This window comes from Caretta caretta, chromosome 9, assembly GCF_965140235.1.
Source record: "Caretta caretta isolate rCarCar2 chromosome 9, rCarCar1.hap1, whole genome shotgun sequence".
Classification (NCBI taxonomy): Eukaryota; Metazoa; Chordata; order Testudines; family Cheloniidae; genus Caretta; species Caretta caretta.
The window spans coordinates 73,559,002-73,585,129 of NC_134214.1; the positions used below are offsets into that span (position 1 = coordinate 73,559,002).

Below are 26,128 nucleotides of genomic sequence, written 5' to 3' on the forward strand. Positions count from 1 at the left end.
AAATGACTAGTACAGCAAAATTTTAAAAACACGAGAAAAGTGTTGTCCAATTGCTTGCATGCCAGATGCCTCCTTTAGGAGTGAAGGCAGAAATGTATAACTGATTTCACTACTGTATACTTATGCTGACTAACGTTTCCTTATGGTGTGCCAAACCTTGTAATCTATACTTGGGCAACAGTACTATAAGATTTTAGCTATAACTTCAGTATTCTTTCAGGAATAGGACTGACACTTGAGATACTGCAGTGGAATATGGCTTCCCTGCTTGGGGGGGAAGGTGGCGGTGGAGGAGAGGAGACAGAAAGAATTGAAGTGTACAGACACAGGTGGCATAAAATATTAAAAGGTCAACTTTTGCCAAATACATAATACAAGAAGTGATAACAGAAATGGTTTGTGTTAAATAAGTCCTAATCAGCACAAAATTTTAAGACAAGTGTGTTGCTTGTCATTTGGAGGAGAGGGAGACAGGGAAGCAATGACCAGAACTCATCCAGTATTCCTCAAATTGAGTAATTCTTAGGCATTTTAAAAAAAATATTGGAAACTCTCAAGATAAACTTTGTAAACTTGTAGTGAAGGGTGAGAGTACAGATCAACAATTTACAGGAAAAAAAATAGCAAAAAGATATTTAAGGGCCAGGAAATTGAAAGCTATAAGTAACAAACCTATTTTAAGGGCTTTCATAGGCACTGTCACTTTCATATTATTTTACAATCTTCCATATGGAGTGAATTTGTAAAACAGCTGTGAAGAAAAAGTTTGTTCATTTTTTATAGTGAGGTCATTGGAATTACACTGGATTCAGATTGCAATTTCATTTAAACTACATTATGCTTTTTGTTACAGGTAATGACCACAAATTTGTATGAGAAAGTACATTGCATGGATTGTGTGGTGTAAATGGTATAAATTATGTCACAGTTCAGCCCTATATTAATTAGTGGAAATTACGTATTGAAAAGGAAAAGCCCAATTACACAACAAGTGCAATATAACTACAATGCCCTCATTTAAAAATGCTATTAAACATTGACTCGTATTTGAACAGAGTTAATTTTTGCATACCTGCATGAGCTGAGATGAGCAAGTACAGATCTAACTGTTTGCTCATTTGAATGTGCCTCCCACAGCCCGTAAACTTACAAAACTCAATATTTCGTTTACTGACAAAACATCTAATCCAGTGTCTAATTTTATTCTAGATATTATGAAGCATAATCAAACCTAAAATTACTGTACATAAAATTTCTGTCACATACATGGAAGAGAACACTTCCTAGACTAACCAAAAATATGCATGATGTGCACCATATACAAAACACCTAGTGCCAAATTAACAACACTGCTTGAAATTCATTTAGGGATTAAACCGGCCCCTAGACTTCAATCTACACCACAGTGTTCCATTAAAAATAAAAGGCTGCCTTGTTAATGTAATAATAAATTGCCCTTTTAAGTTATTAAAAATCTCTATTATCTAGAATGACTCCTCCTGAGTATGCGGCAACAAAATGAGGCAAAAGAAATAACAACTACAACAAAAAGATATGTAGTCTAGAAATGTTATATCACTTCAGCATTTTGACTAAACTACTACCTCCAAGTGAAATTCACAGGGGAAAAAAAAACAAAATATACCAACTTTTCCTGAAGTTTTACTTAGCAAAATAAGCGTTGTTGAATATTAAGCCTGATAGGTGTATAAGGTACTTTGTTGGGCTTGGGGTGGTGTGTGTTTTGGGGGTTTTTTTGTGTGCCTCTTAGCCCAGTTGGTAAATACATTCAAATTAAAGAGTTCTGAATGCACAGCAGGTTTGAGAGATCATGCACCCCCTTGTCCTTAGGGCTAGAGCAATAAATCCCAGCTCTGACGGCCAGTATTACAGTAGGCATAATAAACTGAAGGATCTAAACTATGACAACAGATGTAATACTCCCATTGCTTTAAAAAAAAGGGGGAGGGGGGAATCTGAGGAAAAGGATAAGACACTAATGGTGTAATTTCCAATTGTTCTGCTTCCAAACATCCAAGTGTTATTGAGATGAAATCCTGGATTGCTTTATAGAACCAGCAAATGTAAGACATGGTGAAAGAGAACTCATAGTGGGGTTTTATTACTTAATATTTATATATTATTAATACTGTAAGATCACATTAACTACACAGAACCATAAATCTCCATTTTTCCCTAAACAACCTACACCTACATATTCAATCACAACTAATCCAATAATGCATCTTAGTTTGCCTAGGTAAGTTAAGCTTAATGACCTCCGTATGTAAGTAGTGCTCACTACATTAAGCATATTATGTGGTTTAACAACGGAAATACATGAAGTAAAAAACTTTTACTGATTCAGGCACATCAAAATAAGGGTATGTGGGTTTTCAATATGTGGCTACCATATAAGAATTCCCCAGCAAACAGGAAAGTGATATTTCCCTCCCTATAAATCTAACAACAAAGAAAGATGGAAATTTCAAATAACATCAGCAAAGAGGTAATAATCATTAGCAAGACCTTCCTGTGGAAAAGTAGATATAAGTACAGCTTTTTGAAGCTGTAAATAATTTTTGAGAGTATTGTCAGCCAGAAATGCTATTTCTCAGAACACCACTGATTCTTTATTATTTATATTATGGCACCCAGATGACCCAATCAGGATAGGGATACCATCATGTTTGGACAGTGCCTAACAGAGTGAAAGACAGCCCTACCCTCACAAAACTATAATTTTTCCATGATAATGAAAGGATTCCATGTGGAGGATGATGCTTTTTCATTCAGGAGCAACAGTTTAGCAGCTTAGTAGCTCCCCAGAAAATGGTCAATGATTTTACACTCCATAACCACCTTTATCTTTATCTTAAGTAATATAATATGACCACTTCTAATCACAACTGTAGGGGAAATTTTCACACTTTATGAGCAAATTAAATCATAAGTAAAAGTTTCTATTTCTAATTTATATTATCAGCTGTTATGTGCCAACAGCAAAGTCCCAAGAGCCATAACAACGGAACTAACAGAACAAGAAGTCAAAATAGAAGAGAAACAACAGATACAAAGGTATAAGAAAGAGTCTTGCATTACCAGGAGAGTTACTGGTCTACCTACTGATATAGGTCGGCTATAATTTATTTCTTTGTGTGAATACTAAGTGATAGATTGCATGTAGTCCTGAATTGGCTGAGAAACACTAAAAAAAAACATCTCAATAGATTGAATATGTGGTCAAAAATAATTAAACACTATGTATAACTTAATATTTAGGCACAATGTTACCTTTTCTTATCTTAAATCTTTAACTTGTTTTTTTTTCACCCTGTACCTTTCATAAAACATTTCTAAGGTCTCTGACACTGCAGATTGCTATCTGGCGAATGCCGAGTGTATAGTTCTTCACTCTTTACTCGAGAAACTCCCCTTGGTCTGATGTAGATGTATAATCGTTATTGAGCAACAAAAATAGCAATCTATAAAAATGATGTACAATATTACTAGAGAGAGAAGGTGGATGTGGTAATATCTTTTACTGGACCAGCTTCTGTTGGTGAAAGACAAGCTTTTGAGCTACACAGAGCTCTTCTTCACATCAGATCTGAAAAAGAGCCCTGTGTTGCTCCAAAGCTTGTCTCTTTCACCAACGTAAGTTGGTCCAATAAAAGATATTACCTCACCCACCTTTTCTCTAGCTAATATCCTGGGATCAATACTCTGGCTAAAACAACACTGCAAACAAGTTATAACATTACTATCAACTTCAGTTTTCTTTCCCACTTCATCAGTAAGAGAGCTCTAGCATACAGTCATATTTTACCTAATTGTATGTTTCAGATTTTCTTTCATTAATTTAATGCACATCTCTTTCTTCCCACTTAACTAGACAAAGCCCATTCACCTTTGAGGTTACAGGCATTGCAATGTGGTATAAAAGAGGATTTTTGCCAGCCTAAGTTTGGAATAAGTGGCAAAACCATGAGTGAGTTAACTGGATCATCACAAATGAGTGTCAATGAAGTCTTTACTCCACAAAAAATCATCAGGTATTTCATACATATGTTTCACAGAAAATCTATTTCAAAAATATTTTGGGGAGTTTTACAACTTTTATTGGTATTATTTTGTATATTCTTCCACATATAAAGACAATCTCCTGTTCTACAAATAATATAGTTTAATAGGCAGATGAGATAAAAAATTATGACGAATACATTTCAGATTAAAATTAACCTATTAACGTTATTGTAAACATATTTCCTTATATAATACTGTCCTGACTTTAAGGATCAATATGTTGAAGACCACCAGTGCTAATACAATGAATATTCCCCTTTCTGCCTGTTAAACCAACTGCAAGGTTTTTCGGGTGAGGGGGGCGGCACGGGGAAGAGTTGTTGAAGCTACTTAGATGTTTGGAATGTTACAACTGGCCCTACCAGTAGAGATAGATTACTGAGCAGAGGACAGATCACAGGTGAGGCAATCAATGATGCATGCTAAATTAAGTGCATCATATGGCTTTGCACTCTATCCAGTGGGTATTACACTACATAAGTTTATAAGTGTGTAAGAGAATGTCTGTGAGTTATGTACATTTATTATACAAATTTTGGCCGATCTTTAATTGCTGTGAAAATTATACAGAAAACTATTATTACATGATATTTTTGCATATATAATTAGTTATATTACGGTAAAAAAAGGATTTCAAAGAATTTTGAAACTCTAAATATCTGCAGTATGCAAGTGTGTAGAGGCTATTCAAAAATATTGTTAAAATTATTTTCTGAATACAGAAAGAACAAGATCATTTAAGAAATATAAATTATTAAACATAATTTCTAAGATTTATCAGTGTTTATTAATGTAATGTTTAAATGAAGCAAATAACCTCAATTTTTTATGTTCTTTCAATTATTTTACAAAAAATGTAAATTAGGAATATTGTTATTATTAACTTCTGACGCTAAGCAATACATTTTAGGTGCATGTGAATATGATTAAGGGTTAGACAGAGGGTAAATTTTCTGTAACACAATTATAGCATAAAAATAAGCTGCCAGGAAAATATGACAGCTTCTGGGGGGGTTGGATCATGTAAATGTGTTCTATTAGCAAAAAGAAAAATGCTCAAGCACAAATTCATGTACAGTACTTGTGATTTTACTAGACAAGGCATAAACTCCATGGAATATTTTAAGGAAGCCCTCACTAAATAGACTAATTTATAATTTGGTTGAAAGAAAGTGGGTGCGAGCGTATGTCCATGTACCTGTGTGTGCGTTTGTCACAAAAATGTATTAACACTCTGCTACTTTCTTTATGCACCACAGGATCATAATAATGGCAGAGAAGTTTATTTCTGATCAAGCTGAGCAAATTTGTTGAGAATTATTTATTAAATTAATTTTAGGACTTTCTGATTACAAATGGTCTGTGTGCAGCTTAGAGTATTCTTGAACGTATTGAACATTTTATATCATTTCTAAAAATAAACTATTGGTTTCTAGATTGTTAATAAGCAGACCATTGTGAATACTCGATATGCAAAATTCAAGCTAGTTTTGATTGGACACGTAGATGTTGTGGTATTGTTTCTGTTCTGTTGAATAAGCTTAACTCTTAGAAATGGGTTTCCAGTGTAAATTTGCAACAACAGTTTAACATTTCCTTAAAATTCACTGTAGCTCACAAAAGCTTTTGCTCAAATAAATTTGTTAGTCTCCAAGGTGCCACAAGTACTCCTTTTTTAAAAAAATTCACTGTTTTCATGAAGAACCTTACATGTAAACTTGTTCACTGAATTAGTCACATAAAAAACACACTAAATGATGCAAATGCAGCCATGGTTAATTCAGTATTTTATTTGAGCAAATATCTGAGAGGAAATTTTGAGGTATATGTCCAGTTCTAATTTCTGTTCAAAAGAAAAGTATCATAATCTGGGTAATAAAATTGTACTAGGATGGACAGAACAAAGAGTTAGGTGTTGTTAGTTCTTTAAATGACATATCTCACCGGCTCATTGCCTTCGCTTATCAAGTTAAATATGATCTTGATCACCAGCTTGAGCTATATATTCCTCAACTACTTCGATACTGCGTGAATACACTGGGCTGAACCCACTTCTAATGCTATCCAGTGTAGAGCAAAAGAGTTAATGATGGCCAACCTGTATTATTTGTTTTAAAACAAATGAACAGTGTAACGTTATTAGTTACACTGCAGTAACTGTGGTTCTTCAAGAAGTGTTGTCCACATGCTTTCCACTCTCGGTGTCCGTGAGTGCTCAAGATTGGAATCTTTTGGCCAGCAGTCTCTGTGGGGCTCTGCCTGAGCCCTGAGTGGCCTCATGCCCCACCACCACCAGAGGGCGTAAAAGGGAGAGCCAATCAAACTTCATTTCCTTCGCCAATACAGAAGCCAGGTGTTATGGGAATCCATAGTAGTGGGTTTGAGTGGCAGGTTGAGGAACACATATGGACAACACATCTCAAAGAACCACATATACTGTAAATAATTGTTTTTTCTTCTTTGTTCTTTTCTTCTTTTTCTTCTTCTTTGACTAATTGTGTGTGTATATATATATTTCATTCTTGGTAACTCACAAGCAGCAACCTGATGTGCTCAGATCCTACCTGTACAGAGATTGTAAAATTGTTCTGCCAAAGGAGACATCCAGCAGCAGAAAGCTTACGTGATTGATGGATATCTTCATCAGAGACTTGTGTCTGCTGAGGATCTGCTAGTGGCATCAGGGGGCTGCTGCTCTTGAACCTTCAGAAACTGTACTGGGGAGGAAGATCTACTCCTAGAGAGAGCAGAGGGGAAAGGCTTGCTGGCATGATGGAAGCTCCACAGTGCCCTGTACATCCACGGATGACAGCTATAAGTGAACTGAGGATAGGACAAGAAGCAATGGGTTTAAATTGCAGCAAGGGCAGTTTAGGTTGGACATTAAGAAAAACTTTCTGTCAGGATGGTTAAGCACTGGACTAAATTGCCCAGGGAGGTTGTGGAATCTCCATCACTGGAGATTTTTAAGAGCAGGTTGAACAAACACCTGTCAGGGATGGTCTAGATAATACTTAGTTCTGCTATGAGTGCTCTCAAGGTCCCCTCCAGTCCTACGATTCTATGAGTTGGAGTCCATGGGGAGGATATCCGGTGTGATGTCTCTCCTTATACTCCCTGTATTTACTAGAGTAATTATGAGCCCTAGATTCCCTGTTGGATGTATAAGTAACATACAATCGAGGTCTTGGGGAGTAGATAGGTCTGTGATCTGATACAGTGGAGAAGAAACAGTCCTCCTCTAATGGCAAAACAGACTTAGTAGGTGTCCCCGTATTTGACTTGGGAAAATCTTTCACATTGAAGATATACTCAGTAACAAAGAAATGTGAATGGTTGCTGCTAATAGGGAAATGTTCATAATGCTGAAGAGAACAGCACTTACCACAAGATAGCCAGTATCATGATTCTCAGTGTGGAGACTGCCGATAATTTAATAGCAATTTTGAGGCGGACAGTACCAAAGTAAACTCTGGTGACAAAGTTAGTACTGAAGTCCTTGGTACCTGAATGGAAAGCCTCAGTGTGAGTACCAAGTGCCCAGAAGATGGTGCTGTAGAGGCAGTAGTGGATATCGCCTGAAGGTGCACCTTGGTTGGTACTGGTGTACAGGTACCGGAATCTTTTCAGGTGCCAAAGGGACCTAATTTGGGTTTTATGCTACCATTGTGAGAAGAAAGTGGGTTGATATTTAGACAGCTTCTTATAGATAGTGTGTGTAGATCCCCAAGGATTGCAGTATGGTGAGTCTTTTGGTAAACTGAATGCTTCATCTGTTCTGCTGCTAAAGAGTCCCATCCCTTCAGAGGGCAGGTCCCCTGTGGTGGACTGCACTTCTTTCAGGATGCCTGAGGACCTCCTCATTGTGACAGCTATGGCCATTGATCACACAGCTGTGTTGGATGCATCCACAGTCACTTGCAACACCATTCTGGTCACCATCTGACCCTCATCTCTTCCAATTCCTCACTGTTCTCCTGAAGAATTCTGAACAGGAATGACCAACATGGGTTGTGACTAAAAATATTTATTCGGTTTACTTCTGCCTCTCCATGAAATCACTGCAATATCTGTGCATTAACACTCTCAATAATGACAATTTCAGCATGCATCACCATAAATGCTCAGAGGGGAGGGAAATAACTGGCATGTTTGTTCTCATCAGCTCCTGATGTCTGTTTACTGAGCATTACAAGTGTTCTAGATTCTAGTAAGCAGCCAGTTGCTGGAACAAGCAACAGCTTATTCCAATCCCAGTCACAGGGCAAACACACATATACTTCCAGATGGGTGATAGAAATGCAAATCTAGGTAAGTAGCTTCCTCCTCTCTTCACCAGGATGTCTCATCCCCAGGTTTACTCTCTGGATTTCGTGCATAATGCAATGTCTAATGCAGATGAACTCACTATCATTTCCCAGTCCACTAAGAGTGTACATTTTGCTGAATGAGACTCAGACTAGCCAGTGTACCTACAGTTAGTCATCCTTTATTCCTCTATCAACAGCTCTTAGGTTCCACTAATCAGACTTGTTTGTGCTCATAAGCCATTCAAATAGTATCCTCCTGGTTCTGTGGGAACAGACTCATTTAAAGAGAGACTCCCCCTTTTTAATCAATGAGCTAATCCTTTAAACATTCCATGCAATGAAAGAGTGCCTTCAAATCAAATAAAAAATGCTTTCATTCCAGTTTAAACATATATTTGCAAACATTTCTTTTAATGAGGTTTTGTTAAACCTACTTCTAACAAAATTTAAGTTCTAACCTACTCTAATTTGTTTTTTAATTGTCTGTAAAGTATGTATCCCATGAACTTATTTATTATTCTAAAAGAATACAATTCATTTTTTAAAATTATCATTAAATATGAATGCAAATAGGTCACAGAAAAGGGGAGCCACACACAGGCTTTACAAATTTTAGATAAGTGAAAGCAGAGCTTCACTTTACCCTGCTCAGCTGCTGCTGGATGATACATACCAAATAGGCTGCTCTGCTTGCAAACACCAAGACTTTCACGCAGTCAGCCACTGGATGCAAGTCACATGGGTCAGAGTGAACTTTAGGAATTGCTAAGTTTAAACCAGCTTTGAACTAAAGCTAAAGCAGCTGGCTGAATATTTGTTTCAGTTGGTGCTGTGAGAAAAACGTCACTCTAAAAGTGAAACTAGTGAAATTTAAAAAAAAATTGGGGACAGGGGGACAGCCGTGAACTTCTGAAAAGATGACCCCAATGTCACTTTTCAGCAAGAACAGTTTTAAATATTGGCCATCCATAGGGAATTGTTTGTCCTGAACCCATGAAAACTGCACAAAAGTGACTGTAAAATATGTTAACAGAATGAAAATTTTTACTTTAAAAAAGGTTTACAAGGTGTTTTACTTTGGCTGCAAATTTTTAGTGACGGAAATCTAGAAGTTTTACACAGCTCTTTTTCAAGGCCCAAAATGACATCATATAATATTGATTTAGGAATATAATTGCAGCTGACAGCATGATATAGCAGCAAAAGAGCAACAAGGGTACACCAAAAATTGTGTGGCAGCGTGTCTCCAATGCAGCTGCAAAGGAACAGAAGCAACACTAGGTCAGTCATCCTGACTGCTTAGTGTTCTAATCATTCTTCATTTGCTCAGAGTCATCTTATGCAGCTGTCAAAGTTCTGGAGAAATTCTATGTGGCTTCAGAGGAAGTTAAGAGTTTGTCTTCCTAAAGTCATGTTTCACTACAACAGTTCCACTAATCAACTGTGTAGTAGGCTCCTTTTTAAAGCACAGAGTTTGTATTTAATACTGAAACAAGGTTGATTGTTGACGTTAATTCAGCCTCCTTGTGCATATGCCGTCTTTGATTAAAGGATCACATATGAACTTTTTTCCACAGGACCCCTACCTCATTCACTGCACAGGACTGACCTACTCTAGGGATGAATCAGTACTGTGTAGTGAAGGAGGCTGCTGTCTGTAAGAACCCAGCCTCATTTGTTGAAGAAGCTAGACAATGTGTAGTGAATGAGGCAGGGGACTGCAGCAAGCAGGTGATTGGGGCGGCACCGAGAATGGGGCGGCAGTCAGTGTCCCACGGCAGCAATTCGGTGGCAGCCCCACCGCTCTTCCCGCTGCTGCGGCAGCTCGGCCACTGTTGCGGCAGCGGCAATTCGGCGGTGGCTGCTTGGGGTGGCAAAATAGGTAGAGCCTCCCCTGGCAGCAAGAGAATGGATAGTCTCATGGTTAAGGCAGTTGAATGCTGCCCGGGAGAACTGGAATCTATACCTGCCTCTGCCACAGAGTTCCTATGTGATGCTGGCCACCTCACTTAAAATGAACTTTTCACAAACTTTGTACACTAACTGTTTCTCAATTTCCAAATGCCTGACTTGAGACCTCATGGTCTGATTTGAAGAAGTACTCAGTACTCTCAGCTGCAAAACAAAGTCAATGCGAGCTATGCTTTGAACATATGAAGCACTAAATAATGCTAAATATTCTGAAAAATCACATCCTAGATGCCTCAAATTGAACACCCAAACTTAATGTATAATTTTCACCTTAATCTCCCTATGCCTCAGTTCCACATCTTTAAAACAGGGATAGCCAATAACCCCTTACCTCTCAGGAGTATTGAGAAAATAAATTCATTAATGTTTGTGAAGCATTCAGCTACTACAGTGATGAGTGCCACAGAAAAGCCTCTGAGGAAATCAGTCACTGTCTTCAGAGCACAGTTTGAACAACATGAACTAAATAAGACCTGGGGCCACACATTGAACAATGAAAAGAAAAGAAAACATTGAATAGGTGCTCATTAAGTGATCATCATCTGCTCTGTGCCCTGAATGAGGCAAGGGTGCAGTGGAAAAAAGTGTATGTAATCATGTAATTAAAGACAGTAGGATAATGTGTTTACACAAGAGGGCCACCTTAAGGCAACCTTAATTCTGGCATTTCGTAACTTTTCAGTGCCTGACTTTCCAAACTTAACAGCATTCTTTAAATATAGTTTTTTGTATCTGACAGTATGAAGAAAACTACAGTGATGGGTTGCCTCCTTTATAAAATTATTATTAAAGTCAGGACATATAGTGGAAGGACTTACAACAACAACAACAAACTTCTTGAGAGCTACTAAGGTTCATGCTATTCAATATTTGGATTAGCACACAACCTAAGATCCCCATCCTGCAAACAGTTTCAGATTCAGAGAAGCATTTACAAATTTGAAAAAACATGTTTTGGATGTATAATTTTATTAGCGTGACCTTTAAAAACCAGGACAAGTGAAATTCAGATTTTAATAAATTGACCTATTTTTTGCTTATGGTCTGTAATGTTACTTCTACTGAAATTCTGTTCCCTTGTTCACCTCTAGTGGCACCAGAAGGCTAGTTTTACACCTAGAAGAGTGTAGGATGGAGTGGGGTTTGAATTTTTTTTCCTGTATGGAGGCTTGTGAAATCTTGATTACAGATTTGTTGTAAACCACCAGAAGACAAAGTCATCAGTTCCAACTTGGAACAGCTGTTATTTTCCAATTAAAAAGTCACAAGACCAAAATATTAATTTATTAAGCAACAGCATTTAGTTTGAGCAGCCACAACTACATTTGCTAGCAATGTTATCTTTTAGAAAAAGATGCTGTCATGATTTCTTTGGCATAAATAATTTAATGTGACAAAACAGTTTATTGTCTGTTGCTGATATGCAAACAACTCCATTCCATATTGTGAAATATTGTGCTCAATATGTAACCAAGTGTAAAGGATTTTCCTTACAGGGAAAAAAAGATTCATTGACACTTTTCCAAATATTTCACCTCATAAAGTATTAGTTGTGTTACACAGTAGAAAGATCATCATTTACTATCAAAGCAGCAAGTGAATAAAATGACAGTAACAAACTGCTGTATCTGTCCAAGTTTATAGATAAGGATGTCAAGCTCTAGGTTATCAGCCTACAGTACTGACACTGTTCATATATCATAGCCCCCCAACACTCTCACTGCCAGCGTTGTTTATTTTCAGGCAGGGGTTAAATAATGACCATGTAGTAAGAATGCCTTTGGGGAGCTGCTTTGTCTTACATAGGGTTCACCTGTTTACTTCAGAGCAAGTTTTCAGTTGCTTTTGTTTAATTCTCTGTTTGTACAGCTGGTATTTATCAACTTCAAAAAGGCTTCAGGTCAACTCTATGACAAATAAGATTTTTTTTTGCTTGATTTCTACACTTGCTATGTACCTTTGCATGTGAAACAATTTTAAAAAAAATAAAGAAACCTGGGAGTATTACACTATACCTAGAGATTCCAGTTTTCAGGCTGAATACAAAAATACCAACATTATTGAAAAAAATTAATACAGAAGAAGAAAACAAAGCAGCAAACAGGAAAACAGGAAAGTTCTTTCATAAGGACTTATAACAGAATTCATCTCCTTTTCACACTGCCCAAGGTAAATAACAGTCTGTATCGCTTCTTGCTCACACTGTCTGTAATTCCTTCAAGGTTGCGGATAATAAAAATTTTGTAAGCAAAGATGTTTTGGGTTTTTTGTGTGTTTGTTTTGCTTTGTTTTTGGGTGGTGGGTGTTTTGTTTTTTTGTTTGGTAGTTACACAGTGTAGGATGCAAAACAATAGCTTTAATAGATTCCAAGGTCAGAAGATACCATTGTGGTCAGTTAGTCCGAACTCCTCTATAAACACAGGCCAATCTGACTGTTTAAAATGTTTCTTATTGTTTAACTTTTCCATTTATATTAGTTTAAACCACCATTTTCTACTCAAATGTACGTAGATATCATTCAGATAAACCCATAAAACTGATTTTTCTAGAAAGTTACAAGGCACTAAAGGAGCCAAAAATTAAAAACAAAGAAAAATGCAGAAAAAATTAACAGAAAAGTAGAATCCCTAGTTATATCCAATTACAAGTTTTTAAAATGCTTATATACCAATGCTAGAAGTCTAAATAATAAGATGGGTGAACTAGAGTGCCTAGTATTAAATGAGGCTATTGATATAATAGGCATCACAGAAACCTGGTGGAATGAGGATAATCAATGGGAAACAGTAATACCAGGGTACAAAATATATCGGAAGGATAGAACAGGTCACGCTGGTGGGGGAGTGGCATTATATGTGAAAGAAAGCATAGAATCAAATGAAGTAAAAATCTTAAATGAACTAAATAGTACTAGAGAATCTCTATGGATAGTAATTCCATGCTTGAAAAATAAGAACATAGCAGTAGGGCTATATTACAGACCACCTGACCAAGATGGTGTTAGTGACTCTGAAATGCTCAGGGAGATTAGAGAGGTTATTAAAATAAAAAACTCAATAATAATAATGGGGGATTTCAACTATCCCCATATTGACTGGGTACATATCACCTCAGGAAGGGATGCTGAGATAAAGTTTCTTGACGCCTTAAATGACTGCTTCTTGGAGCAGCTAGTCCTGGAACCCACAAGAGGAGAGGCAATTCCTGATTTAGTCCTAAGTGAAGCACAGGATCAGGTCCAAGAGGTGAATATAGCTGGACCTCTTGGTAATAGTGACCATAATATAATTAAAATTAACATCCCTGTGGCGGGGAAAACTCCAGAGCAGCCCAACACTGTAGCATTTAATTTCAGAAAGGGGAACTACACAAAAATGAGAAGGTTAGTGAAACAGAAATTAAAAGGTACAGTACCAAAGTAAAATCCCTGCAAGCTGCGTGGAAACTTTTTAAAGACACCATAATAGAGGCTCAACTTAAATTTATGCCCCAATTTAAAAAACATACTAAGAAAATCAAAAAAGAGCCACTGTGGTTAAACAACAAAGTAAAAGAAGCAGTGAGAGGCAAAAAGGCATCCTTTAAAAAGTGGAAGATAAATCCTAATGAGGAAAATAGAAAAGAACATAAACTCTGGCAAATAAAGTATAAAAATATAATTAGAAAGACCAAAAAAGAATTTGAAGAAAAGCTAGCCAAAGCTAGACTCCAAAAGTAAAAGCAAAAAAAAATTTTAAATACATCAGAAGCAGAAAGCTTGCTAAACAATCAGTGGGGCCACTGAACAATCAAGATGCTAAAGGAGCACTCTAAGACAATAAGGCCATTGCAGAGAAACTAAATGAATTCTTTGCATTGGTCTTCACTGTTGAGGATGTGAGGGAGATTCCCAAACCTGAGCCATTCTTTTTGGGTGACAGATCGGAGGAATTGTCCCAAATTGAGGTGTCATGAGAGGAAGTTTGGGAACAAATTGATAAACTAAGCAGTAATAAGTCTCCAGGACCAGATGGTATTCACCCAATGCTTATGAAGGAACTCAAATGTGAAATTGCAGGACTACTAACTGTCATCTGTAACCTATAATTTAAATCAGCTTCTGTACCAAATGACTGGAGAATAGCTAATTTGACACCAATTTTTAAAAAGGGCTCCAGAGGTGACCCTGGCAACTACAGGACAGTAAGCCTCACTTCAGTACCATGCAAATTGGTTGAAACTATCATAAAGAACAAATCTGACAGACACATAGATTAACATAATTTGTTGGGAAACAGTCAACATGATTTTTGTAAAAGGAAATCATGCCTCACCAATCCACTAGAATTCTCTGAGAGGGTCAACAAGCATGTGGACAAAGGAGATCCAATGTATATAGTGTATTTAGATTTTCAGAAAGCCTTTGACAAGGTCCCTCACCAAAGGCTCTTAAGTAAAATAAGCAGTCATGGGATAAGAGGGAAGGTTCTCTCATGGATTGGTAACTGGTTAAAAGATAGGAAACAAAGGATAGGAATAAATGGTCAGTTTACAGAATGGAGAGAGGTAAATAGTGGTGTCCCCCAGGGATCTGTACTGGGCCTAGTTCTATTTAACTTATTCATAAACAATCTGGAAAAAGGGATAAACAATAAGGTGGCAAAATTTGCAGATGATACAAAACTACTCAAGATATTCAGTCCAAAACAGACTGCGAAGAGCTACAAAAGGATCTCACAAAACTGGGTGACTGGGCAAGAAAATGGCAGATGAAATTTAATTTTGATAAATGCAAACTAATGAGCCTGGGAAAACATAATCCTAACTATACAAGGATGGGGTCTAAATTAGCTGTTACCACTCAAGAAAGAGATCTTGGAGTCACTGTGGATAGTTCTCTGAAATCATCCACTCAATGTGCAGCGACAGTCAAAAAAGCGAACAGAATGTTGGGAATCATCAAGAAAGGGATAGATAATAAGACAGAAAATATCATATTGCTTCTATATAAATCCATGGTATGCCCACACCTTGAATACTGCGTGCAGATGTCGTCACCCCATCTCAAAAAAGATATATTGGAATTGGAAAAGGTTCAGAAAAGGGCAACAAAAATGACTAGGGGTATAGAACGGCTTCAGTATGAGGAGAGATTAATAAGACTGGGACTTTTCAGCTTGGAAAAGAGGTGACTAAGGGGGGATATGATAGAGGTCTATAAAATTGTGAGTGATATAGAGAAAGTAAATAAGGAAGTGTTATTTACTCCTTCTCATAATACAAGAACAAGGGACCACCACAGAAATTAATAGGTAGCAGATTTAAAACAAACACAAAAAAGTATTTTTTTCATGCAGTGCACTGTCAATGTCTGGAACTCCTTGTCAGAGGGTGTTGTGAAGGCCCATACTATAACGGGGTTCAAAAGGGAGCTAGATAGATTCATGGAGGATAGGTCCAACAATGGCTATTAGCCAGAATGGTGTCCCTAGCCTCCGTTTGCCAGAAGCTGAGATTGGGTGACAGGGCATGGATCACTTGATGATAACCTGTCTGTTCATTCCCTTTGGGGCACCTGCCATTGGCCACTGTCAGAAGATAGGATACTGGGCTTGATGGACCTTTGTTCTGACCCAGTATGGCCGTTCTTATGTACAATTCACATGGCTTTATTTGTTAATGTTCAGTTACTTTTGCTTATTTTTATTTCAAATACAATTTATCTTGGTGACCCAGAGACTATGTGATCTTATTCTACCAGAGATCAACATCCAGAACTGGCTTTGCCAACTGCATATTTGACTATACAAGTAAAAAATGGGTGGCTTGAATCCCCTTCCTTTCACGGGGCTGGATCCTGAAATCCTTACTCAAGCAAAACGATGACAGTTGTTGGGACTATTTTTGAGTAAAGAGTTTAGGATATGGCCTGTAGTGCATCACCCTGAGGATGCTATTTCTGATGGGCTGGATTTTGTTATTCCCACATCCTAAAATGTATGCCTAATTGGGATAGAGGAACAAGGGCACACTCCCAATTTTCACTTAATAATGAGGGAAAACAATTGTCATCTACATATGATTCAGAAGCTTACTAGAAAGAAAAGGAGTACTTGTGGCACCTTAGAGACTAACCAATTTATTTGAGCATAAGCTTTCGTGAGCTACAGCTCACTTCATCGGATGCTCACAAAAGCTTATGCTCAAATAAATTGGTTAGTCTCTAAGGTGCCACAAGTACTCCTTTTCTTTTTGCGAATACAGGCTAACACAGCTGTTACTCTGAAACCAAGCTTACTAGAAACACTTCAAGTTAGGGTTTCTAGGCCCCAAATTCAGGGACTAATTGTGTCTGGAGTTGCGGGGAATGGTAAAACAAGGCTTCTTGTGGCCTGCACTCCCACAGAAGATTACACACAATCCGGCCCTTTGACATTTGAAAAGGTAATAAGCTTAGCCCAATACACTGAGAACTATGTATGGACCTGAACCAGGAATACACATCCTAACTCCCCAGAACTTAAAAGTAAGCTATTGAATTTTGATTCATATCAAATTTTGGTAGCATGCACACCCATATAGAGTTGAGTCAGCTCATTTCTCCTTAGAACCTCACATTAGCCAGTTAAAATGGAAATGTTTCATGTTTCATAAAATAAGGTCATTGGTAACATCTTTAAAAGAACAGGCTGGTAATTCTTTTAATAATTCTGTTTCACCACTTTCTATTTATTTTTTTTTCCGGGTTTTTAATTATGCTGGATTCTCATTCTGTGGGGCAAAAATTACAGCAAACCTTTGGTCTGTAGTGAAAACAATATAACTGCATACACATGGGGCTGCCCAAGTTACAAAAAATAAACCACAAAGCAGATCTTATGTCTTATTAATTTTCAGAAGAGGTATTAGCCAACTCTCAATAATAAACATTCTTAACATTTTTAGAAGATAAATTAATTTCTTATAAGAAAAGCTCAACACATAGCAAAGATACAGAAATATATTCCCTTAGAGACAGATATTAATAAACAATTCTAATTAACCTTGAAAGAAGGGTTTTTAGAATCTAAAGTGAAGTGTTAGCTTAAAAAATTATGACATTCATTTTCACCGACACAAAAATGCAAAAGGATTACTTTAGACAAACCAAAAAGGAGACCCATGCATTTTAAAGTAAAAATGCTAAATGAAATATACCATTCCCAAAGAGAACTATGCAACACACCTTTCAACATCAGAGCTTGCACTCAACCTTGAAAGGAGGAATTACATCTTTCTTTGAAAGATTCTGACTGACACCACTCTGTCTGATTTCTGTTACAAAATATGCTTGCAGGTTTTACACAGCTTTTAGATAAAACATTATAACCTTTTGATTTCTAGGATGATTTTGAAAAAACCCTGCAACATTTTTGACCCTTGCTGAATGAGATCTAATGGATTAAGTTTCTATGAGACCTCCTTGAGTCTTGCATTGGAAACTTTTCACAAGAGTCTACTAGCCCATTATATAAAAGTTACCAGGGGGTGCTGAAGGAGTTGGTTGCTATGGTGGCATCTCATAAATCATCAATTATTGTCTGTTATTATGAAGGTGACAGCCTCATAAAGAGATTTGCATTTTCGGCTAATTTTAAGATTTTTTTCCAGACATCATTTGCTTTGTAAAAGAAATGTCATGACAACCACAGAACACTTAAGCTTGTTATCGGGTAGTCAGGCATTCACTGGACCCTGTCAGTTTGGCATTTAAGCATCCCAGTCTCTTTTGCATTATTGAGTAGTTTATCTTTACAGTTCATAAATATATTTCTAAACATGGGGATAGCATAATAGACGAAAGCCAGCAGAAGAAATGGAGGTCTTCTGGTTGCTATGACAACCTAAACTGATCAATTTCCTGTCACTGTTTTAAAAGAGGCACTCTCCTGTGGCCGTAAATACTAATTACAAATGCAGACCGTTTGCTAACATGTTCAGCTTACAGATTAAAGCAGTTCATGCCTAATTTATCATTTAACATGTCCTCCCACATTTGTAGTGCAGTACAGAATGAATAATAACTTCACTTGTTTACAGCACTTTCAACTTAATTCCACTAATTAGTTTTGCAGTTGCAGGAATTTTAGATGTGCTAACAGTTCTGTAAGGTCTGTGCAGGAAATGTCCAAAGTCTAGTCTTTTAAATGCAAATTCTTACCTACTGTCCAGAAAACCACCTCTTTTTTTGCATAAGATATATTTTTCTAAGAGTGATGATTTCTTTTTTGATGGGGAGAGAAATGGTGAGAGAAATTTTGCATCAGATACCACAATCCACCATGTAATATATTATGCTTGAAACCAAATTACAGTACATATCTCTTACAAAAATTTACACATGTATTGCTGCACTCTATTGCTCTTTGAGACTGTATTACTAGCCAGTTTAATTTCATAAAGTTTAAGGAATGTGACATGAACTTATCTAAATCAGATTTTAAGCTAATACTTTTAGTTGGCTAATGATGGAAAAATTAGCTGTGATTGAATTTGAAAAATATTGACAATTTTTAAAAGATCATTTAGCTGTATAAAAATATAGAGATCTGAAAAGTCACTAGACAGTCTTTTCAAAACTTTCTGGAAAACACTTGTGCGAGTGTTCAACATACCATCATCCTATGAGGTCTTGGTCTTTTCATTATTCAAGAAAAAAGAAAAGGAGTACTTGTGGCACCTTAGAGACTAACCAATTTATTTGAGCATGAGCTTTCGTGAGCTACAGCTCACTTCATTGGATGCATACCGTGGAAACTGCAGAAGACATTATATACAGACAGAGACCATGAAACAATACCTCCTCTCACCCCACTGTCCTGCTGGTAATAGCTTATCTAAAGTGATCATCAAGTTAGCCCATTTCCAGCACAAATCCAGGTTTTCTCACCCTCCACCCCCCCACACACAAACTCACTCTCCTGCTGGTAATAGCCCATCCAAAGTGACCACTCTCTTCGCAATGTGTATGATAATTAAGGTGGGCCATTTCCTGCACAAATCCAGGTTCTCTCACCCCCTCACCCCTCTCCAAAAACCACACACACAAACTCACTCTCCCGCTGGTAATAGCTTATCCAAAGTGACCACTCTCCCTACAATGTGCATGATAATCAAGGTGGGCCATTTCCAGCACAAATCCAGATTTTCTCACCCCCCCCCCCGACCCCCATACACACACAAACTCACTCTCCCGCTGGTAATAGCTTATCCAAAGTGACCACTCTCCCTACAATGTGCATGATAATCAAGGTGGGCCATTTCCAGCACAAATCCAGGCTTTCTCACCCCCCCCCCCCGGGAAACACACACACACACACACACTCACTCTCCTGCTGGCAATAGCTCATCCAAACTGACACATAGCAGGACAGTGGGGTGGGAGGAGATATTGTTTCATGGTCTCTGTGTGTATATAATGTCTTCTGCAGTTTCCACGGTATGCATCCGATGAAGTGAGCTGTAGCTCACGAAAGCTCATGCTCAAATAAATTGGTTAGTCTCTAAAGTGCCACAAGTACTCCTTTTCTTTTTGCGAATACAGACTAACACGGCTGTTACTCTGAAACCTGTCATTATTCAAGTTTCATGTTTGAAGTTTAGTCCACAGTAGAACAGAACAATTACAATAAAATATTTGGGAGAAAAAAACCCAAAACATGTCATGCCCAATAAACAATCAGGCAACCCTGCATTAGTAGTTCATGAATCTGTGGAAAGGAACCTATTTAAGTACTTTGACAACTGCCAGAGCTGAGTTTTGTGCTTCATAAATCTGGAAACATTCTTTGGCATTTCTGCTGAAAGTGATGATTTCATAAGTTTATATATTCCAAAAACATGCTGTAATTTCAAATGGCAAAAAGGATGGGACCTGAAAAAGTTCACATCTGGGAATATCAACTGTGCAGCTTTATGTTTGAAGACAACTGCCCCAGGGAATTAGGAGAGAGAAGGGATTCTGGTTCCCTGGTAATATTTGCACTATCATAGCCACAAAGGAGATCACTTGACAGCCCTTGCCCCAGGCAGCTCCTCCCTGTCATCAGTTTTACAAAAGGGCTCCTTCCCAGAACTCCTGTTAATCAACAAAAATTATACATCCAAAGAAAGTTAAAACCCTTTAGTAGGTCTCAGGGGACTTCACAAGAGGGAGCGACGAAGCGCTTCCAACTGCTTCTCAACCCAGCAGCTGCAGCCTGAACACTCTAGGGGCTCAGAATTCAGTCCAACAGTCTGTGCTCACAGGTGCTCCTTGCTTTCTAGCAGCAGCTCAGTGACTTTACAGCAGGCTTTCTACATTACCACAGTGTCAAGGTTAAAGCTCCAATGCCCTTATTTCAAAGGGAAATTTGGTCAGATTGAAGCAATGAAAACCAATCCGAGCACAGCCAGCCACTGATCAGGAGCACATGCTAAACAAAACAAGGATTTGAATAAAAGTGCACATAGAGATAGCAAAAATTCAACTAATGGAACACAGCTTCTTTCTTTCCAAACCTTTTAATATGATCTCTGATACCCAGGTAACAACCTGTAACCATCAGTGAGATCATACAGTATTCAGAAGCAATGACTAACAGTATATGGGGAACACTCAAAAATTAATTATAGTAAACCTTTCTTCTCATGTACATTGCACAAGCTCTGTTGAACTGTGTCTGTGACTGGTGTTTGTTTTGTCATCTTATTTAGCCTGTAAACACTTTGGGGCAAAGAAAGTGTCTTATCTGGGTTTGTTAGGTGCCAGGGCATTTAGTAGTGCTTTATACATGTGTTTTAATTATAATAATCATAGAATCATAGAAATGTAGAACTAGAAGGGACCTCAATAAATCATCTAGTCCTGTCCCCTGCACTGAGGCATATATTATTATTCCATGGAACTTCAAAAATACAATACAAATATGAACTTCATATTATTTTTCCTGTCAGAGAAACCTCCTAACTTCCATTCTAAATTAGTTGATAGAGGGAGCAAATAAATTATCTTAGTGACTTTGAACAGTCTTCATGTTTTAGTTGAGCACATTATTTTATGTATTTTACACACAAATGTACACAAAATCCACAAAATAGTTGGCAAAAACAAGGAAGGAGAGATGTATTGATGAACTATGCATACTGGCACTTCTCCAGATTGTTCAGATATAAGAATTGACACACGGGATAGAAACAGGGCCTGTTTCTTTCAAATCTACTGCTGACAATTTTTTATTTGTTAATATATTATATTTATTTGTTTATTGGACTTTTACATTTTCCCCCCAGAGAACGAATGCTAAAGGTACAAAAGGCATGACAGTCTCCTTATTCCCATCATTATCATCATGACCATAAGAGTTTGATGTAGAGCAAAGCTTTTTCAGAAGCTAGACAAAACTAAAGATGTAAAGCTGAGGGCTAGATCACCCTCAACACAGCTCAGAATAAGGGATGCTGCCTGGGTGAATAAAGGAAAGGAGAGTGAATTTGTGTGGGGGGTGGAGGGTGAGAAAACCTGGATTTGTGCTGGAAATGGCCCACCTGATGATCACTTTAGATAAGCTATTACCAGCAGGACAGTGGGGTGGGAGGAGGTATTGTTTCATATTCTCTGTGTATATATAAAGTCTGCTGCAGTTTCCACGGTATGCATCCGATGAAGTGAGCTGTAGCTCACGAAAGCTCATGCTCAAATAAATTGGTTAGTCTCTAAGGTGCCACAAGTACTCCTTTTCTTTTTGCGAATACAGACTAACACGGCTGTTACTCTGAAAGGAAACATCGTGCTTCAAAATTCGGGGCTACACACTCCCTTATAGAGTGCACTGTTTTGCCCTTTGCACTGGTTCTTTTTTGTGAGCCAGTGATGAGATATTACATAATGCTGTGGCTTCATCTCCTCCCTGTCCTCTTTAACATGCTTTGTGCCAATGGGGAGGTAAGGAGAGAGCAGTCTCTGCAGTGTCCTAAGAGCAGGGATTGCATTTGTGCCTGGCCTTTACGCACACCATACAAGAAGGGAAGGGAAAACTCTTTACACGCTCCTCCCACAAAGCCCACCTAATGTAAAGACCAGGCAGACTATGTTCCTAAGTATCTGTTCTGTAGTATGTTTCCAAACCTACACCTAGATTCTCCTCTCACTCCCACTGTGTAAAATCAGGGGTAACTCCACTGAAGATAACTGAATCACTCTAGTACGAAGCTGGTGTAAGTAAGACAAGAATCAGGCCCCTAAAGCCCAAGCCTTCTGTACTTACTGGGGCAAAAATCCACTGCAGGATCAATGCCTGTGTACTGTCGTCTATTTGTACATAAACACTGCGTGTTACTTGTTGAATTTCCAGTTTTTGGTATTTCTATTCTCTCACATTCTTTAGAAATACAAACATTAGTCAATCCATAATCTGGAAACATAACAGTAAGGAACTAAATTCTGGTTCCTACATTTTGAGCACATAAACCACTGTAGAATCAATCACCTTTCTGTTGATTAGTTAGTCTTTAAGGTGCCACCAGACTCCTTGCTGTTTTTGTGGATACAGATTAACACAGCTACCCCCTGATACTTGCCAGCTTTCTGTTGGCTTCTTGAAGGTATTGTTTTAGATTCCAAACAGTTTTAAGGCAAACTGGATTTTTCAGCTATGCTTTTGAATTATTTACTCATCAGACATTGAACACAGAATTAATTTAGATACATAGTCCATAGGACATGGCAAAGCCTCAGTAGATCTTTGGGGTCCAGCATTAGTGGGAAGAAGAGAACAGCTATTAACTAAAATCCATCCATTGTGTCTAATTTCAGTTTTTCAAAAGACTGTAAGCAGCCCAACTCTCTATGTCAAATATGTCTAAAGGAGCATGCAGTAGGTTGTATTGATACCATTCAGTGTTGGTAACTGCTGAATTAAGAACAAAAAGCCATTTAGAAACAATAATCCAGTTTCTATAAAATAATTATGCTGTGCTCAGAAGAGCACATCGCAAATAGTCTTGTGCCTTTGCAATTTTCCGATTTTACATTTACTCAAGCTCTTGACTCCTGCTTGAGATCAAAATCAGCTGTACTTTCTTTTAATTTCTTTCTGTACACTTTCTTCATAAATTAATCGCATGTTTCTCATTACACAATAATAGGTGGTTATCATCCCCTCACTCTTATCTCCCTATCATTTAGTTAACTTTACCCTCCACCCTCTCCAGAAATTCTTGGCCCATCACCTACTCTCTGGATTAATGGGTGTGTTAGTGCAGCCCCCTTAGGTTTGAATTGCCAGTCAAATTTTACAGTTTTTAAAGAAAAAGAAATGAACAGCTTGCAATATATACAAGGAACTGCATCTACTACAAAATTTCTATTGAGCAGCTCTAAAACCTGTTTGCTCTCCATCTAAAATAACAAAAAACATGCCTGAGAATTAATACATTGTACCTTCACATTATTAAATGTAACATGCAGAACATTACATTATTATGCTACACATGGCTAAGGAATTTTAGTATTCACAGGATTATGGTAATTAAGTCTTCCTTCACTTTGGGTGATGTGACACTTGCTTGACTATAATGTCACTCCACTTAAAGTCTGTGTAAACAACATTATCTTAGTCACTCTGCATTACATTTCCAACTGTGAGCAAAATTACAAGGTCAAAGTGGACAAGAATGTAGGTAATCCCAAGGAAACATCATGTAAATGTCTAGCTCAAAGTTCAAACTGGGTTTTCAAGAGTAGTAAAAGGCTTATGTACTACACCAGTATTCTGGTATTATTTTGTAGAACATATCACTAACAAAACACATTGCTATTCTAAGAGAAAACTATGAAACAAAGAAACCTGTTATTTTAATATTTAGTCGGTCAGAACACTACAAACCTTTTACAAAGACCCAGATGATGTGACAGGAGTAAAGAAGAGATAGTACTATATAAACTGAATATTGCACTAATTAATTTTCTTATTAGCATAGGTATTCTAGTGTTGAATAATTAATCTTTTCCTTGCCAATGTATGACTCTAACAAGTAAGATTTATGTTAGTGTCATAGGGAGCTCCCTCAGCTACCCATGTGCCGCACTGCCTGACCCATTTGTGTGGTCTCTTACTCACAATATACATACAGTCCATTTCTTTTCCCCATGTGTATCTTTGGATTCCCAGCATCACAGAAAATGGTCGAGGCATGTGTTTGGAGGAGCCTTCTGCTCAGCTTTCTCCTCCACATTCTCATTCTCTAAACTCCTCCCTGACTTCCTGTTACTGCTAATTACACATCTTCCCTTATTGAGTAATTACCTCATTGGCCCAAACATTGCCACCAAGCATCAATAATCTCACCATAACATGTCAAATGTCAACAATTAAGCTTGAAATATTCTCTCTTACACCATCACCTATCTGAGCAGGGTGCTACAATTAGAACTCCATCAGATACCTTCCCCCCGCCTTTAGTTAGTTTGAAATCTTTTATTGCCTCATAGGGCGGGTCTTCCTCCCATCCTAACCCTATCCCCTTTGGGGTCTTCCTGAACTCTTTCAAACTGGCTGTCCATGGGCCACCAGTGGGGGATCCTCTGCCTTCTATCCCCAAAAGGTACACTCCAAGAATGGAGGTTTGCCACCTCCACAGGTCAACACACCATTCTTATCTCTTGGAGATTTGATCTGGCTTACTTTACCCCCGGCTTGAATCCATATCAGGATTTCTTTCTTCCCTTGACTTGCCTTAGGTTTGGGGTTATTTGGGTAAGACTCTCCCATAAGGTCTCATTATTGGGGCCCTTTTCTCCCTCATTAGTATATTTTCCATCTTCAGCTTTGCCCATAGCTTGCTCCTCAAGGGAGACGGCCAAGCCTCTCCACTTCTCCAGTCGGCATTTCAGATCCATCACTCCCAGATCTATTGCCCCTTTCTCAAGTACTTCTACTCCTCCCAAGTCCTCCAGCATTCTGGTCATCTTTGAGCTTGCTGGCATGTGTCATGAGTTATTTAATGTGCTCCTGGACTGTTACCCAGAGGGTGTCCTACTGAGAGTACTTTACACTGGTTCCACTGCCAGGGACACCTTTTCAGTCCTCCACTCTTTTTTTCTAAGGGAAATGGAAACCAGTCCTATCATTACCGCATAGGGCAACAACTTCACAACACACAATCTCTGCCACTTGAACTTCCCTTCTACCTTCAATGGAATAACCAGCATTCGCCAGCTCCCAAGATTTAGCCCAGCTCCGGGGCCATATGGAGCCTCCTCCAGCTACATTTCAGCAGCCCACCCCTACCCACCTGAACTGGGAATGGGAGCCTGGCCTGACAGATGCTGTGGGTTTAGCCAATCACTTTTTTGGAGGGGGAGCAGGGTCAGGAAGGAATTTTTTCTCCCATGGACCAAACGGCAGAGCACCAGGGAGTTTTTCTGTCTTCCTCGCAGCACCTTCAAGCCAGGCTAAGTAGGAATGCACTTGATACCTAACTGTGGTAGTGTGGTGGTGGTGTTTATTCGTCCCAACTTGTGACCAGTTCCCCATGTGGTTAAGAGAACAAAATGAATGGTTCCCAGAGGTAAAAGACCTGGGATTTTGGTGATTAGCTTTGGGCTTATGTGATAGGGTGTGGCCTTTGTGGGCTGAGGTCAGATTTCATGGCCCTCACAGACTGAGGTCCCCACCCTGCTGCACCCTCTTTCCCTCTCGCAGGGGGGTGTATGTGCTAGGACTCAGGGAGAGTGGAGTCCTGGTGTGTAGCTGAGGATTGCC

The 26,128-nt window shown here is 38.2% G+C and overlaps 1 protein-coding gene across 4 annotated transcripts in view; it reads right to left on the minus strand.

Annotated features, from left to right (window-relative positions):
- The window catches only part of DACH2 (dachshund family transcription factor 2), a 465,751-nt gene that overhangs the window by 277,052 nt on the left and 162,571 nt on the right, over positions 1–26,128 (minus strand). The window lies entirely within an intron of this gene.